This window comes from Callospermophilus lateralis, chromosome 19, assembly GCF_048772815.1.
Source record: "Callospermophilus lateralis isolate mCalLat2 chromosome 19, mCalLat2.hap1, whole genome shotgun sequence".
NCBI classification, from domain to species: domain Eukaryota; kingdom Metazoa; phylum Chordata; class Mammalia; order Rodentia; family Sciuridae; genus Callospermophilus; species Callospermophilus lateralis.
In genome coordinates this window covers 14021890-14039516 of record NC_135323.1, presented here as the reverse complement: position 1 = coordinate 14039516, position 17627 = coordinate 14021890, and the positions used below count along the sequence as shown (strand labels likewise).

Genomic DNA, 17627 nt, shown 5'->3' with positions numbered 1-17627 from the left:
CATCAGTCCTGCACTGTCAGGTGGATGAAGGCGACTTAGAACAAAGCACCAAGCAACCCACCCATATGCATGCATGCACGCCCAAGAACCACCCATCAGGCACCATGGAACCACCTGTCCATCAGCGGGGTCTCCTGGCCAATCCTGGATCTTAGCCAGCTACCACTTCCCGATCAACCCCAATGAGACAAGGGACTCTAAAAACCCCTTTTCATGTCCCAAGCCCCCCCTTCCTGCCCTAACCACAATAAAAATTCCAGTCCGATGGAGATGGAGCTGCGCATGCTTCTCGTCAGACCCTCTTCTTATTCGCTCTGTGGGTCTGAGGGTTCCCCTGGGAGTGAAATCTCCATAAAGCCTCCTTCAGCAGCCTCCTTTTGGTCGCCTTGCCTGATCTCACATGCATGGGCCTCTTTCCTCAGTACTGTTGGGTAGAATTCCTTTTGTATGAATATGTCACGTTTTGCTTATCCATCTGCAAGTTGACGGGTGTTGATTTTGTCTCCACTTTGGGGTTATTAGGAAGAATGTTGTCATGATTTTTCATGCACAAGTTTGGGTGTGGGCCTATGCTCTCAGATCCCCCGGGGTAGACCTACGGGGGGAATGGCTGGGTCCTACCATAAGTGTCCGAGGACTCTGTCCTCCTAAGACACAGATTAAATCTGGAGTCTCTAGGCAGCCCTTTAAATATGGCAGAGGAAAATGCACGTGAAACTCAGCAGGAGCCGCAAGCTCCACTCCAAGTCTGAAGCGTGTGGGCAATTCTTCAGGCCCGTGGTCGAAGTCCATTTGTAGCTGTTTGATATATTGTCTGCAGGGAGATGGTGACATTTGCCAGCCTTCAGACTAACAACTGAACCTAATTTTTCACCCAGTGATTCTAAAGAAGTTTCGTCTTGGCAAAGGGTCGAGAGAGGAACGGTTGATGAAATCGATTGTGGCAAAATGATGTGAGAAGGAGGGACACATTCTGTACCAGCTCAGAGGCACACAGAGGAGGTCAGGAACCCACAGCAAATGAACTCAGCCTTGAGAGACTTCCTGGCCCCCCGTGAGGCCTTGGCTGGACCAGGCCCACCAAGGGTCTTCCACCCCTCCCACCATCCCCAATAGCAGAGGCCTTAAAACCTGGGCCCTGGCACCCAAGATCTCAGATTCCACCATAGGCACCATGACAGGTCCTTGCTTCAGGTTTTCAACTTTGTTATGATGAGAACCATCAGGAGACCAAGCAGATTGGGCTGGAGGGAGCAGTTACAGAAAGCTTCCGGCCTTTAACTCCTGCCGGCAGGAGCTGTTCCACTTTGATTTCAGAGACTTCACCGCCTGAGGGGCTGACCTCCAGGTGAAGCCCCGGGGTGGACCTCTCAGCCCCACCCACCCTCAGTCTCCCTCCTGCTTCCTGCAGCTGTCCTTAGAGATCTTTGGTAGCATAAAATCGGAATTGGTCCTGGGATATGATTTGGCTTCAGAAGTCAATCCCCGATGTTCCCAACTGAACAATGCCCATTGGAAGAAAAAAAAAAAAAAATGAAAGGAGACTGAATACAAGAGCTTCTCAGAGATTTGGGGTAAATAAATATTCTCTCTGATGGGTTCCAGCCTCCGTGCAAAGAAAAAAAGACACTGGGAGAATCATCAGTCAGTGGGCAGAGTTATTTAAGGAGCTGTTGTTGGCTGTAGCCAAAGTTCCAGCTGAGAAGAGGGGACTCGAAGCTGCCGTGAAGCTCTGCAGGGCCGGGGTGATCCCGTGTGGGCTGACTGGCGAGGACTGGGAAGGGAAGACAGAGGGGCCTCTGGCTGGGGTCTGAGCCCCAAGGAGAGGGAGGAGCGGTGTCCGCGAGAAGAAAGGGCCTGACGTTCTAGCTCAGGGCTCAGGGGCCGTCTTAGTCCATTTTGTGTTGCGTCAACAGCATCCCTGGTGCTGGGGAATGTGTGACGGGGAGGTGGCTTAGCTCACGGCATTGGAGGCTGCGGGTCCAACATCAAACAGCCCCATCTGTTCGGCGTCTGGTGAGTCCTTCTGACTGCATCACAGGAGCGAAGAGAAGCAGAAACGGCATCAGCCGTGGAAACAGAGTGCCAAGGCCTGGGGTGGCCTCCATTGATAACAACTCACGCTCAAGAACGACATTAATTCCTTCCCAGGGCAGTGCCGTGACCTGATTCACTTCTACTAGTCTCCGCGCCTTAAAGGCCATCCACTTTTTAACACCATCACACTCCCAAGGCTCCGGTACATGAACCTCTGGGGGAGACTCACACCACACCCAAACCAAACCAAAGACAGATCGGGGTACATGCAGGGAGAAGGCAACATGGGACTCACTCTACTGTGCCGCGGGGTGTGGCCTCTACTCTGAATGATGGTGGGGAGGCAGGCCTGCTGTGTAGGTCCAGCTGCAGGACCTGGCTCGCCTGACTTCAGACAAGTGTCGGAATCTGTCTACACTTTGGTTTCCTCGTCTGTAATGTGGCTGTGTTAACAGTGAGACTTCCTAAGTTTACCATTAAATGAGTTAGGACAAGGACAGTGCTCCTTGGAGACAGCATTTGCTACATGTTAGGTGTTATCTGATGCTGTTGCTGTTATGGTTGAGGGTGACCAGCTTTGGGGGAGCACCCACTGACACCATGCCTGGGTCATACATCAATGATGTCAAGGGCGGGGGGGCCAGCAAGAGCTGATGAGAAATGGCCTCTGAGACCTGGAGGCTGGAGAGGCCCTTTCAGAGCTCAGTGAACAACCCTTTAGGAGAGACTTGGCCCTGAGCAGGGAGAGCCTGCAGGCTTTTATTGCCCAGATGGGGTGGCGTCCAACAAGAGACGATGTGCCTCTATCAGGCATGACCAGCCAGCGACAGAGGAACTGCCACTATTGGCAATGACCTCATTATACCCTCAGCTTCAGGGGCTGGGGACATATGAGCTACTGCAAGAAGAGGCTGCTGTCAACAAGTCAAAGAACAAAGCTGCCAAGGTAGCTTAGCAGCGGAGAGCATAATATCCACACTCCTTGGGTTCAAATCCCAGCTCGGCCACTTCCTGGGTTTGGGGCAAGTTAAGTCTCTTTGTGTCTCAGTTTCTTTAACAGCAAAATGAGCATAAAGACAGCAATTCCTATCTCATAAGGTTTTGGTGAGCTTTACAGAGATCAATAGCCCAAAGCACTTGACATGGTGTAATGTCCAAAAAACATGAGCAATCATTATATTCTCATGCAAACCAAAGGGAAAACGACCAGCTACATTAATAATGCTTTTTAATTAAAGGGCACAGGATCCTGCCAACAGAGCGAATGACCCTCTTGTTCAGCCAAACACAAACGTCTCCACAAGCTCACGCTACCCACAGTGGTCTCCTATCAGTTCCTAGAACCTGCCTTTTTTGTGGGGGGGGGGGGCTTTGGAGAGGAACTTCACATCCTCAGATGGTTCTGGAATTCTCATAAAGAGAGGTCAGTCTGCTCTGGTCGATGAAGACACCAAATGTGTGATTTTTTACCCAACCCCACCCAATTCTCTGACACCAATTAATGTCCAATGATTCAACGCTGTTCTGGCACTAATTGCTCGGAATGAGTGCAGGCCCAGAGCTCAGTCTTGGTCCCACCGACACCCAGGGTCGCCCTACTTGGGACTCCCAGGGTGCCCAGTTTACCCACAGTGCTGCCTAGAAGATGACAAATTCAATGTCTCCGTCACCCCTGTCAGGTTAGATCATTCACTAGAATGATGCAGAAGCCAGGCAGGCTCTTTACTGAAGTTACTGGTTTATTATAAAAGTTCCCTGCCCCAAGCAAGAGCCAAAGGAAGAGGTCACAGGGCCAGGTATGGCAGCAGGGTGCCATCTTTCCCGTGTGTCAATGTGTGCATTGATCAGAAGCTCCTCCATCTCACTGTTTTTCATAACTCAGTGGGTGAGACTGAAAGTGTCCTCCATCTGATCTATTTGGTCTTTCTGGTGACCAGCCCAGGTCCTAAATCTCTTCAAGGACTCCATCCCAAGTCACCTCGTGACTATAAACTCAGGTATGGTGGGAAAGGGGCTGCTGCCTGCTTTTTTTAAATAAAGTTTTATTGGAACGCAACCACACCCGTTTATGTCTGTATTGTTCATAGCTGAGCTCCCATTGCAACCACGGGATGTGAAGTCACGACAGAAGCTGCATGGCCCGCGAAACGGAAAACAGTGGCCCTCTGCAGAAAAGTTTAATGACCTGGGCATCCCCCATCCTCAAGGATGAAACTCCCAAGATCGGACACAAACAGCGGCCACTCAAAGGTGGCACCCAGAGACTCCTCGGGGACCTGAGGGATCTTGGCAGGGGCTTCTGCGTGGTGCAGAAGTGGATACCCTTCCTCTCCAAGAAATTTCAGTAAAGAGACAGGGACAGATAAGGGACCAGGAAACCACAGCTCTTTCCAGTAAGGGTTACATGAATAGTGTGCTGGGGCTCTGGGCTCAGTCCCCAACCAGCTTTGGGGAATCAAGAAAAGTTTCCTGGAGGTAGGGATACCAGAACTCAGTCCTAAGAGATAACTAGGATGAGCCAATCTAGCGGGTTAGGATGAAGAGGGTCCTATGGATGGAGGCAGCATGTGCAAAGGCCCAGGGGTGGATAGAGAGCAGAGCTGCAGGAGGGAGGAGGGAGTCAAGATTGCAACCCTGGGGACCACAGACCTGAAGCGGGGCTCTCAGGGCTTCTCTTCACTGCGGAATGATGATCAGGAGAAGTTTGTGGGTCATTTTCCCAGTGCCCTTATTTGTATCTGTCTTATTAAACTAAAATGTGAGGTCTTCCAGGGCAAGAACCCTGTTTCTCCATCTCTGTACCCACAGCACCTTTTGTTGTACCCCAGAGGGAACGGGTACGAAGTTGGTGTTTGTAGGGTGTTGTTAAAGCCCCGAGGAAGCTCCCTATCAGGATTCAGGTCCTGCTTTGCCCTTGATGATTCACGGCGGGCGTGGCCAAGTCACGCCTGACGTTTTCTGGACTCACAGAGGACGAGAAGGACACAGTTGACATCGACTCTCCGGTCAGCAGGAGCACCAGGGCGGGGGACCATTCTTCTCTGCTCCATCAAGGGCTCCTTCCTCACTGACAGGGCGGATCAATGCCGGATTCTGCTGGGTGCTTGAACTCCACATCCTCTCTTGAGCTTGCACACTTATGGTCAACGTGCTGGTCAATCCACCTCAAGACTTCACTACTCCCAACCCAGACGGGGATCCGTAACCAGCACTCACCACGGTGATAAGAAGAGGATGACAATCCTACATCACAAATGAAGAACGTTAGTCTCAAAACGACTGAATTGACTTGTCCGTGTCTCCGACCTGGCGGGAAAGTCGTATAGTCCAGATTGGAACTTGGGTCCTCTTGAATCCCAGACCCAGGCTCTTCTGAGAGGGGATCCTGAGTGCTAGGTAAGAAGCTTTGCCTCGGGGACAAAGGCTTGAGTGCAGGTTGTGGGTTCTGTCCCCACACTAGACCTGCAGGGTGGAAGACTTTGGTCTGGGCTCATGGAGCAGCCGTTTTGGAGATTCCTTGGAGGAAAAAAAGTGAGAATCCCAAGGGGCCTCTAAGGAGAACCTAAACTCCCACCATATCCATCGTCTATACTGGCCAACCGAAGTCAGTGTCAACAAAAATGTCGCTTCATAGCTTATGACTGTTGGGAAAAATAGGGCAAGGCTCCGGCTATGACATCAGACAGCGCACAAAGGGTTCCGGTCACCTTCAAGTGAAAAAGCCTCCAGAGAGCTCACAGTTTCCTGTCTCCCAGTCCCCATTCCTTTCAAGAGAATCAATGTTTTCTTTTTTGCTGGAGCTGAAATTCACAATTAAATACCCATTACATCATAAAATACGCCTCATGCATGCACGCCGACTTACCAAATGTATTAAGGACTTTTGCACTTATTTTTTTTTCTGTAAACAAAAAATCTATCTTAATGTAATATTGCTCCATCTCCATTAAGGCACCTCCTTTGAATTTTGTCCCAGCGAGAACCCTCCTTAAGTGCCTGAAATTCCATTCCCACTCTCAGCTGGGAAACTCTAAAGCTAAAGAGCTACAGTGTAGTGAGCACCTACTGTGTGCCATCTAAGGTACGCAATGATAGACTCTTAAGATTTAGGGTGCAAGTTGGTTGCTGAAACACAGACTCCCAAATAACAGTGGTGGGAGGAATTTTCTTTCTGTCGTTCAACAGGCTACGAGTGAGCAGTCCAAGGCTGGAGTGAGGCCCAGAGGCCCTTCTGAGTGGTGCTCTGCCATCTTTAAATATCGCTCTTGTCCCAAAAGGTGCACTTCTACGTTCCAGCCAGTTGTGAAAGAAGAGAAGAAATGAATGCTCGTCTCCCTAAGCCATGGATGGTGCAGCTGCCCGTTTCCCACTAGCTGGAGTTGAGCCTCACCCATGCACAAGCGCCAGGGGAGGCCGGGAGGTGCCGACTCTAATCCAGGTGGCCTGGCCCCAGGTAGGAACCGGAGGCTCCACAGCTAAGAAGAGAGGATAACGGAGACTGGCGGCAGCATGAGCAATATGTGCCCTAGAAATGGTCCTGAGGGAGACCAGACCCTGGAGATTTGGGGACCTCACTTAAAACGAAATCACCCCAGCTTGGCAGGGACACACACGATGGCCCTGTGGGTAGCGGTGGGTTTCCTCCTGGAGGGTGGGCAGGGCTGGACGGGGCTGAGGACGCTGAAGACCGACCTCCAGTGGGAATCATGGGAAATCCCCTCGTCTCGCAACTAGTGGTCAGTTTGGCCTGAGTTTCACGGTGTAGAGCGTCCTGGGCTGTTTCCGGAGAGAAGAGGGAAATTCAGGCCCAGCCACGGGGAAGCAGGGAGAGAGAGAGAGAGAGGGAGAGAGAGGGAGAGAGAGAGAGAGAGAGAGAAAGCTAAGCAGTTAAGAGGACTCAAGGTCGTTCTGCTTTGCATCTTCTGGACTGGTACCGCATCATCATATGAACTTGTTGAAACTGCCTCTTGTTCTCTACTCTCATGTACTTGGAATGAAGTAGACACGACAGTGTGGCCTTCTTTTAATCCCTTAAACACGCCACGTTTCCTGCTGCCTCTGAGGCTTGCACACGCCTCCTCTCTACCTGAAATGCTTCCTGGCCCCACGTTTTACTACTAACTCCTGCCCACCCCACGTTATGGCCTAGAACATCTTTTTTTCAGGAAAACATTCCTAGACTCCCCAAATCCTCACTCTAGTAGGTTCTTTCTGATACTCTTTACTAAGCCCTCTATTAGTCCGTTATTGTTACTATAGCAAAATACCCAATGCAGGTTCACTTTATGAAGAAAAGAGGTCTGTTTAGCTTTCAGTTTTGGATGCTGAAGGTCCACATAGCATGGTGCTGGCTCTGGAGAGGGCTCCCTGTGGTTGCATCATCTCACGGTAGGCGGCAAGTGTGGGTGGAGAGACCACATCTTGAAACAAGAAGCCGCAGAGGCTGGGATCTCACAGTGACCTAAGGGTCTCCCTCTAGGCTCTGCCTCTTAAGAGTCCCACCAACACACTGAGGACCAAGCTGCCAATACGTGGAATTTGGGGAGACAAACCACATTCAAACCATGGAAACTCTCTATTTATTGTCTTATATTTTGTAATGACATATATACTTGTGGAATTATTTGACCAGCATCTTGCTCTCCTGCTAGGCTACAAGTACCTTAAAAGCAGGACCTGTGTCCATTTTTTCTCATTCCTGAATGTCCAGCACCTAGGACAGTACCTGGCACCTAGCAGGTGCTCAATCAATACGTGGTGAGTGAATGAATGAGATCCGGGCCCGAGGCTGGAGTCACAACACAAGGGTCATCTGCAGAGGACATCCCTGGCCACCAGAGATATGGGCAAGAAGGTCGCACTGAGAGGTACGATGAGAAAAAACCAGAAGCACAGATGGTTAAAAAGGGCCACCTAGGAGCCATGTCAGGGGGGAAGGGACTGGCCTGCTGGCTTCTTACAGTCTCAACATCTGGATTCTACACAGGGGAACGCTCTTGTGGAATTCTATAAGCACCCACCCTGGGCAGGCATGTGTATCCCAGTTACCAGGTGGGGACCGAGGTCAGAAGTGTCTGGAAACTGCCCGAGGTCACCCAGTGAGCCAATGTCCTCTATTCAAACTCAGGACTGTACACTCCAAAGACTATCCTCCTTCCTGCACCCAGTCTGCCTCCCAGACACACAAACTCACCCCTCAGAAGTCAGGTGGCTGCGATGCTCCCATCAGGGAGCCGCGGACTGGCGCTCTGCCTGCGTGCCCCCCTGGCTGGCTGCTCCCGCCCGTGGTCTGGCTACTTAAACTCGGCACTGGCTTCCTTTCATGAAGTCTGATTTCAGCTACGCTCTCCAGCTACCAGACCTTTGAAGACTGCTCCTGGGGCTCCCCTGAGCCTCCTCTCTCCCAGCCTGAGTGGACCTTCTTCCCTCCCGTTACTCAGGAACAAGTGGGCTCCTGGATCCTGTCCTCCAAACACACAGCAGTTTACTCATGACCCTCGAGGGAAGCATCACAAATGGAACAGCTGAGATGGGCCCAGTCTCTGAAAGGGGCAGTTTGGGTTTGTTAAAAAAAAAAAAAAATGAACATCTCTTACACCGAGTGTTTCCACTGGAGGGGTTTATCTCAAGAGCATAATCAACCAGTTGTGCAAAGATGTCGGATCAAAGATTTTATTGCTAGAAAAAGGACTCAAATATCCACCAATAGGAGATTGGCAGAATAAATGGGGGTATATCTGTACAGTGTCATTAAAAATGGCAACGTAGACTCACTGATGACGAAAAACGTTCACAGTGAGGGAAAAAAAGATTCAGAAGCAAATTGTATAATGCCATTTTATTTCTGTGAAAACACAGATTTATGTATGTGTTCAGCAAAATATATTGAGTGGTTGCTGTTTATCAGGTACTATGCAAAGAGCTGAGGATATAATAATAGACAAAATAAATACTGTTTATCAGGAGATCGCCAGTCCATAGCCCATTCTCTTGTTGGTGTATAGGAAGCTCTGCACAACTGTAATGAACTACCTGAGATAAATAACTTATAAAGATAAAAGGTTTATTTGGATTTTAAAGGATTTTGGAATATCCAGTTCACAGCTGGGCAGACCCATTGCTTTGGCCCTTTGGTGGGTGTGCCAGATGGCAACAGCAGGAAGAGCTGGTCAGAGCAAACCACTCACCTCATGGCCAGAAACAAATGAGAAAGAGGAAGAAGATACAGGGTCCTACAATCTCCTCTGAGAGCATGCCTGCAATGATCTAAGGACCCCCTACTAGCTTCCACCTTTTAAAAGTTCCACCACCTCCCAGTGGTGCCAGTCTGGGGACCAAGCCTTTAGCATATGGACCTTGGGGGACACTTATGGAAACGTTGGCACTTAGTGATGACCACAGCAGTTATACTATATTCTTGAAAATTGCCAAGAGAGTCTATTTCAAGTATCCTTACTGAAAAAATGATAACCGTGTGCGGTAAAGCCTACGTTAAATAACTCGACCTAGTCATCCTGTCGTGTGTACACAAACTGAAACGTCATGTTGCATCCCATAAACATAAATCATTTTTACTTGTCAGTTAAAATATTTTTAAAAAGATAATCACAGTCAGGCAGAGACGTGGGAAGGTCAAAGGTGTGTGCAGCTGCTGATGTAAGAACCCGAGGACTCAGCAAATACGTGTTTATCACTCCAAAATTGAACCCTGACTGCTCCCAGGCTACCAGGGATGCCGTGATGTTATACAAGCCCCTGAGGCTGTAGCTCAAGTTCTGGCTCCAACAGAGCCATTAACCGTCTGTACAAGCCCAGGTACAGGAGATCACCTAGTCCCTTTAGCCAGTTAGCTAGTCATCCAACCAACCCTGCTGGCACCTACTACGTGTCTTACCGTAGCCTAGGCTTTTCATATCTAGTCTCTGCCACATGCCCACCCTCTGCTCTTGCCATCTCTCCCCGCCTCCTGGGGCATACCCTTTCCGAGTTCCTTCTGCAAACAAGTTTGCCCCCCTCTCGGGGCCTCTGGTCTTGTTTCCTCTGCCTCTAGTGCTCTGCCTGGTCCACTGGGGCCGTCTGTCTCCCTGGTCTCCATTTGAGTATCTCCTCTCCAAAGGCCCCATCACCCTAGGACCTCCCGGTCCTGCTGCTTATCATGCCACCTGACTGTCTTAGAGATGACCGCCACCTCACAGAAGCAGATGCCTTTTCTTATCTGTTATCTGTCTTCTCTGCTACAGGTTAGCTCCCCGAGAGCAGGGACCTAGTTTGTCCAGTTCATTGCTGAACCTCAGCTCTCAAAACTGTGCCTGTCATGGAGTGGGTGTTTAATAAACGTCTGTCAGGCCGATGAGTGAAGGAAGGGAGGGACGGGTGTGTTTGGCACTATGCTAAAGCGGAGGATGAAGCACAGAGTGGGGCCTCTGAACACTTGTATGTTTTGGGTTTGTTTGTTTGTTTTGATACCAGGATTGAACCCAGGGGCACTCAGCTACTGAACCCCATCCCCAGCCCTGTTTTGCATTTTATTTAGAGACAGGGTCTCACTGAGCTGCTTAGAGCCTCACTTTTGCTGAGGCTGGCTTATGAACTTATGATCCTCCTGCCTCGGCCTCCCGAGACACTGGGATTATAGGTGTGTGCAACAGCGCCCGGCTCCACGCACACTTTTATGACCATCACCTGGTGAAGCCTCGTTTCTCTTCAGTCTCCAGAGGGGAATTATTCTTGGCCTCATCTTACCTGAGAATTCTGTAGAGTTATGAAACCAGCTCTCGTTTAAATATGCACAGCCCTCTATCAGATCCTTTCCCCAGGACTCTCCTCGGCCAGAGTGCTGAGTAATTATCCTTTCGAAATCTACAATGGCTCCAAATTTTGATTAAATGCTTTCCTGGCTTTTAAAATTCTAGGCCAGACGATTAGGCTGTACTCTGCTGTGGCATTAGCCGGAGCAACGATCGACTGAGATGGACCTTGTCCCTCTCTTACTTTGTAGCTATTTCCTGGAGTATTTTGATCCGGGCGAGAAGTATGACATTATTGATTCGCTCTGCTCCGCTCACCAACTGCCTTATCTGCAAGAGCTGGGATCTTTAGGGCTTCAATAATTTCCCGGAGTGCAGAGGACTTTTATATATATTTTTTTCTTGCTTGGCATTTTGCAATTCTGTAAATTTTTTATGGACACGGAGGTTGAGTTCTGTCCTCTTGCTCTCAGGTTCACCAGGATGTCTGCCTGCTCTAAGAGCCTGACCTTCCCCTACCGCTCACGTTCCTCTCCACCCTTATATTTAGAGAAGAAGGGAGAGAGGAGGAGAGAGGAATAGAATTCTAGAGCTCTCTATATCCCCTATTTCTTTCTGTATTGATTCTTTCTAGTTCTGTGGAACATTAGGGTACATTTTGACATAATCACAAAAGTATGGAATATAATTTGCTCCACTTCAGTTCCCGGCAGTTCCCCCTCCCCCTTCCTTTCCCCCCTCCCCCCCTTTCATTCTACTGCTTTTTCTGCAATTTATTTATAGTTTTTTTTCTTTTAAATTAGTGTCTTGTGGATATTTTATACTTCTTACTGAAAAGTTAAAAAGAAGCTCAGAAAGATTTAGTGAATTCTCTAAAATAACACAGCCAATAAATGGGAAACACTCTCCTGCTTCTGGAGTGGTCACTGGGGCTATTCACCACACGTTTGTTCCACCTTTTCCTGGGCACAAAGTAGGATTGCCATTTTTCTTCCCCCATAAGGTCACAGAATTGCTGTGGCCAATGGAATGCCAGTGGATGTGAGTGTCATCATTTCCAGGTGAACAGCTTTAAGAACTGGCACACAATTGATTCATCGCGTCCTTCCCACCCCCAGAGGGTGGAGGCTCCATCTACCTACAACTATAAATGAGGGCAGTGATCTAAGTATGACATGTAATGTGAATGGGAAATAAATCTGTAATTTTAAGAACTAAAAGTCAGGACTGTTTGTTACTGCAGCATAACTCAGCTCATCCTAACTGAAACAGCCTCCAATTCCGGAACCTCCCTGGTCAGATGATTTGGAAACCTTAAGGAGATGACTTTGGCCAGATGATCTGGGGCGAGGATAGAACCTGAAAATGTGGTTGCTTTAATATCACACATTTTCCACCTACGGTTTTGTTTAGAACAAGAGTTGACCAAGCCATGAAACAATGGTAAGTTCAATTCATTAGGAAAATATTCAAATCCCTTCAACACCTGGGCCTTCAACTTTCTTTCCAGCCTCAGATCTTCACCTGCCCGCTCAGAGGCTCTGTGCTTCACCCTCATGAGCCTCTTCCCCTGCTCACATCTGTCCTTTCTTCATTCCCACATTCATTCATTCCACAAGTATCTGCTGGGTTCCTGGTATGTTCAAAACGAACGCTGGATGTCAAAGTATCAAACTGTCACATGCACTTCTTGCTCTACAGACCCTCACCTCCACTACCCAGCTGTATCTTCAACACACAGAAATTTATTCATATTTCAAAACCAGATCAAGATCCTGTCGACTGGCTTTTCAGACACCCCCTTTCTTTTCTAAAAGAGACTGAGCCCCTATTTCTGTGTGTTTGTGGCATTTTGTATGAATTTCTTTCCGCTGCTGGGCGTATGGTCTTACAATGGTTTGCAGATTGATCTTCTTCACTAGACGGCCCACTCCTTGAGGGCAGAGTTTGTTCTTCAGTCAATTCTGAAGTTTTGATCCTGGCTCCTGGTCTTTGCCAAGTAAGTATTCGGAGGATAAATGGTGCCATTTCAATCTGGCTGCTTTTCCTGATTCTGTTTCCAACACCCAGCACCTTCTTTCTCTTTAGGGGAAATGGCCACCTCCAGACTCTCAGAGACTTGGCCAAACTGGATGTTTGGCTCCATGTTTAATCTACAGACGTCCCTGGGTGCATTGGCCCGGATGGAGAGCTACTTGCCATCTCTACGCCTGCTTGGCCCAAGAGAAGCAAAGACCCCCATGGATGTGGTGATACATCTGGGTGGTAGATGGGCACCGGGACTGGCTTCCCGAGGGAGCCAGTATCCCATAATGAGCGGGAATTTCCTTCTTATAGGCCCTAGAACATAATTATGGGCCGTGGGGAGGTCTCCTTCCAGTTGCATTTCAACCAGAATGAATGGTCCGTTCCCTCGTGAGCCCCAGTCTTGGATGCCGATGGGGACGGCTTCCAGCAATCTGTCATTTCTCCAACCATGTCAGCACCACCGATCTGTCCAAGTGACCCCAAGTCCACTGGGCCTTCTAATGGCCACCTCCCCGCTCAGTGGCTCTCCTTCCCACACTATGTCTGCACAGAAACCAGGCTGTGTTGGTTTTCCTCCACCACATTTGACATAATCCATATTTTCCACTTTAAATATTTATAGCAAACTTGGAGGGAAAACATTCTCTTTTCAAGCAGCTTTCTAATTTCATCTAACAGTGAAGGTCAGAGCAACGAATGCTTTTGCAAAGAGATTTCTCCCCTCCTTTTCGGCAGAATCAAGGACAGAAAACAGAATCCTTTTACCCAACCTCATCCCCCTCGCCCTTCCCCCACTACCACTTACCTGAATGCCCCGTTAAGGAAGAAAACAACTGAAAAATTACTTCCTGATAGATTCATAGTATTTTTCTGATTATAAAAAATACAAATCCTCTGCAATAATCTCAGAATCTATGTAGAAGAAACTAGAGGTCACATTTAACCCACCACCCAGAAGTAATGATTATCAATTTTTTTTTTTTTTAATTTATGGGTACCAGGATTGAACTCAGTGGCACTAGCCACACCCCCAGCTCTATTTTGTATCTATTTTGTATTTTTTAAATTTAGAGACAGGGGCTCACTGAGTTGCTAGCACCTTGCTTTGGTTGAGGCTGGCTTTGAACTCGCGATCCTCCTGCCTCAGCCTCCTGAGCCACTGGGATGACAGGTGTGCGCCACCCCACACGGCGATTATTAACAATTTCTTGCATAATCATTTAGATTTTTCTCCCCAAAAGGGATTACATTATTTCTTACTAAAATGAATGGCATTATGTATACCCTTTGCTAGCTTCTTTTTCTAATAATTGCACTGTGGGGATCTTTCCTGAGCATCAGTCAGCATACTTATGTATAGGTGTCACTCACGTCATAATTTCTAATGGCTGCATAAAATTCTGTTTCACAAAAGTACAAGGGATAATTAATCCATTCCCCATCTCTGTGTTTTTAAGTCGTTTCCACTTGTTCATTATTACTATTTTTTAAATGATTTAAAGACTTGGGGACTCCCTCTGCATAGAGATGTTCTTCTCTCACTATTTCTTTCATACAAATTTCTTGATGCCTAGTTGCTGGGTCAAAGGACATGAGTCTCACTGAATGCAGTGGCACATGCCTATAATCCCAGTGGCTCAGGAGGCTGAGGCAGGAGGATTGTGAGTTCAAAGCCAGCCTCAGCAATTTAGTGAGGACCTAAGCAACTCAGTGAGACCCTGTCTCTAAATAAAATACAAAATAGGGCTGGGGATGTGGCTCAGTAGTCGAGTGCCCCTGAGTTCAACCCCTGTTATCCCCCCACACCAAAAAAAAAAAAAAAAAAAAAAAAAGGTGTGAGTCTTTTAAAGACTTTTGATTTATATTACCAAAAAGAAATTTGACAAGCATCGGGTGGTGTTTACCACCTCACCAGTTCTGAGCATTAGTAATCTTTAAATTTTTGACAAAGCAGGCAGAAAACAAAAACAAAAAGGGTTATTACCTTGCTGTCTCATTTCAGTATATCTCACTAATATTAAGTTGAAATTGTGCATATTTAGATAGCGATATTCATTTTTTTGCCTTGGGAGTAATTTGCCGTGCTGTCATTGTAAATATTAAAGAAGTAAGGCTCTAAATACTTCTCTCGGTGCCCCTTTTGTCCTTTAATTCTGTTTTCTCTGCTATGCAGATTTTAAATTTTGTGTAATAAAACCCATCAATGTTTTGGCTTGGTGGTTTCTGACTCAGATGTCAAACTTCCCAAAGCTCTCCCTTCTCCCAAGAGAACAGAAACAACACCTCCATCTTTTTACAACATTTTGTATTCTTGTTATAAAGTATTATTTATTCATGTTTATTTTTTGTGGTACAGTGAATCAAACCCATGGTCTGTCACATGCCAGGCAAGGGCTCTACCTCTGAGCCGAATCCTCAGCCCTATTATCTGAGCATTTAAACAGGAAATTTATTAGAGTATAAAGTATGAGGTAGGGGTCCAAATAAGATTAGTGAATGTAGACAGGACCTTTAAGTGTCTGACTCACCCTTCTCACTGACTTGAAATGACAAAAAAATCCTTTTATGTTTGTGCCAAAAGACACACTTTCTCAGATAGGTTTGTTCTGGTTTTCATTGTTTTTCGTTTTTTAGAAAAATCTCTTTGGAGTATTTTCAGATAGAAATTCTTCTGGATGAATTTTAGTTTCTCATCTTGTAATAAATAAAGCTACTATTGTTTTAATGAATAGTGTATAATATTTATTTAATTTGCGGTAAATTGGCAGATAACCAACATTGAAAACACGGTTTCTCCTTACTAATCTCTTATATCCTTTGATGAAGATTTGTAATTTCTTTCTTCTTCTTCTTCTTTTTTTTTTTTTAATGGTACCAGAGATTGAATCCAGGGGCATTTAACCACTGAGCCACATCCCCAGCCCTAAGATTTGTAATTTCACACCACATAGTATCTACACATTTCTGATTAGAAACACACATTACCTAGAAATAAACTTATGGTGATCAGAGTTTCATTCTGGTTTTTATCTTATTGAATTTTACTAACTTGTAGGAAGACTGCAGAATGGGGGGGGATGTTTATTTTTTACTTGCAAAGGTTTTGTTTTTTTTTTGATGTTGATGGACCTTTATTTTATTCATTTATTTATTTGTGGTGCTGAGAATTGAACCTAGCACCTCACACATGCTAGACAAGTGCTCTACCACTGAGCCACAACCCCAGCCCACTTGCAATCATTTTTGAGGATGATTATTTGTCTGGTAAAGGCATCTTACTGTACTGCATAGTTCCTTGGTTATATTACAAATAGCCACAAATCATGCAAACTCATCTGGAAATTCCACCGGTATAAATAAGAAGGCCAGCTGAGCGGGTGTGGTGGTTCAGGCCTGTTATTCCAGCGGCCTGGGAGGCTGGGATAGGAGGACTTCAAGTTCAAGATCAGCCTCAGCAACTTAGCAAGACCCTAAGTAAGTTAGTGAGAACCTGTCTTAAAATAAAAAACAAAAAGGGCTGGGGATGTAGCTCAGTGGTAAAGCACCCCTGGGTTAAATCTCCAATAGCCCCCAAAATAAATAAATAAATAAATAAATATAAAGAATGACTATCTGGTTCAGAAAGTCCATCAAGGATGACTATTAATTATTAATTATGATTTGGGGGGGGGTACTGGGAATTGAGCTCAGGGGCACTCAGACACTGAGCCCCATCCCCAGCCCTATTTTGTATTTTATTTAGAGACAGGGTCTCACTGAGTTGCTCAGTGCCTCGCTTTTGCTGAGGCTGGCCTTGAGCTTGTGATCTTCTTGCCTTACTCTCCTGAGCCACTAGGATTAGAGGCATGTACCACCCCGCCTGGCGTTAATTATGCTTCTTTTTTTAAAATTCTGTATTTTATGACATTAGCCATCTTAGAGCCTTCCTGACCTAAGAGAGACTCCCAGAGCGAGTCGATTCCTAGAGATCCCCAACTTCTCCCAGCGCACAGGCCTCTCCTATGCCAACCAACCAGCCTGGAGCCTCAGATGCCTCCTTTGTCAGGCTCCTGTGTTCTAGGGCGACATTCCTCTGTCCTAATCGTCCTGGGGCAAGGTACAGGCCACACAGGACAGTGCCTGCACCCACGTCTGCTGAGGGTTTTTGAACAAACCAATCCTGAGCCCGTATTAGCTGCCCGGCCTCGCCATTCTTCCTGTGGAAAGCAGAGTGAAGCTCTTGCCCAGCCTCTCCTGCCCTTCCTGTCTCCAGACCAAACTGGTGCTTCCTCATGTGGCCCTGGAGAGACGGCCAGGAGCCCCCACACTCTTGGGGACTGTGGGTAAAATCACGGTCTTCCCAACGGCTGTCATCTGGTGATGTGTGGACTTCACTACACCCAACTAATGATGCAGCTGCAGTTTAAAACAAGAGCTTTAACAGAACATCAGAATTACCCTGTTAAAGGAGGAAGAGCCTAGATTTTTGGAGCCAGACAGTCCTGGAGTTAAACTACGTGGCTTGTGAGATGTGTGTCTCTAGACAGTATCCTGCCAGCCCTGATAACTCTGAGAGCTGGAGAGTCTGAAAACCAGAATCACCCAGGTGGTGGGTGGCTGAACTGGGAGTCAAACCCAAAGGAGCCTGAACATAGGTCTGTGCCCAAGAACACACTGTCTGTGTCTCATTGTGATGTGTGAGAGTCCTTAGGAGCCCAGACACCAACCTGAGTCCCCGAGACCATAGTCCATGTCTAAACCCAGTCTAAGATGTAAAGCGAGTAGCTCCAACTAGCTGACACCTACCATTCCCACGGGTCCAGGGTCCTGGGAAGT

At 47.3% G+C, this 17627-nt stretch overlaps 1 protein-coding gene across 1 annotated transcript in view; it reads left to right on the top strand.

Annotated features, from left to right (window-relative positions):
• The window catches only part of Gprc5b (G protein-coupled receptor class C group 5 member B), a 462197-nt gene that overhangs the window by 125834 nt on the left and 318736 nt on the right, over positions 1–17627 (top strand). The window lies entirely within an intron of this gene.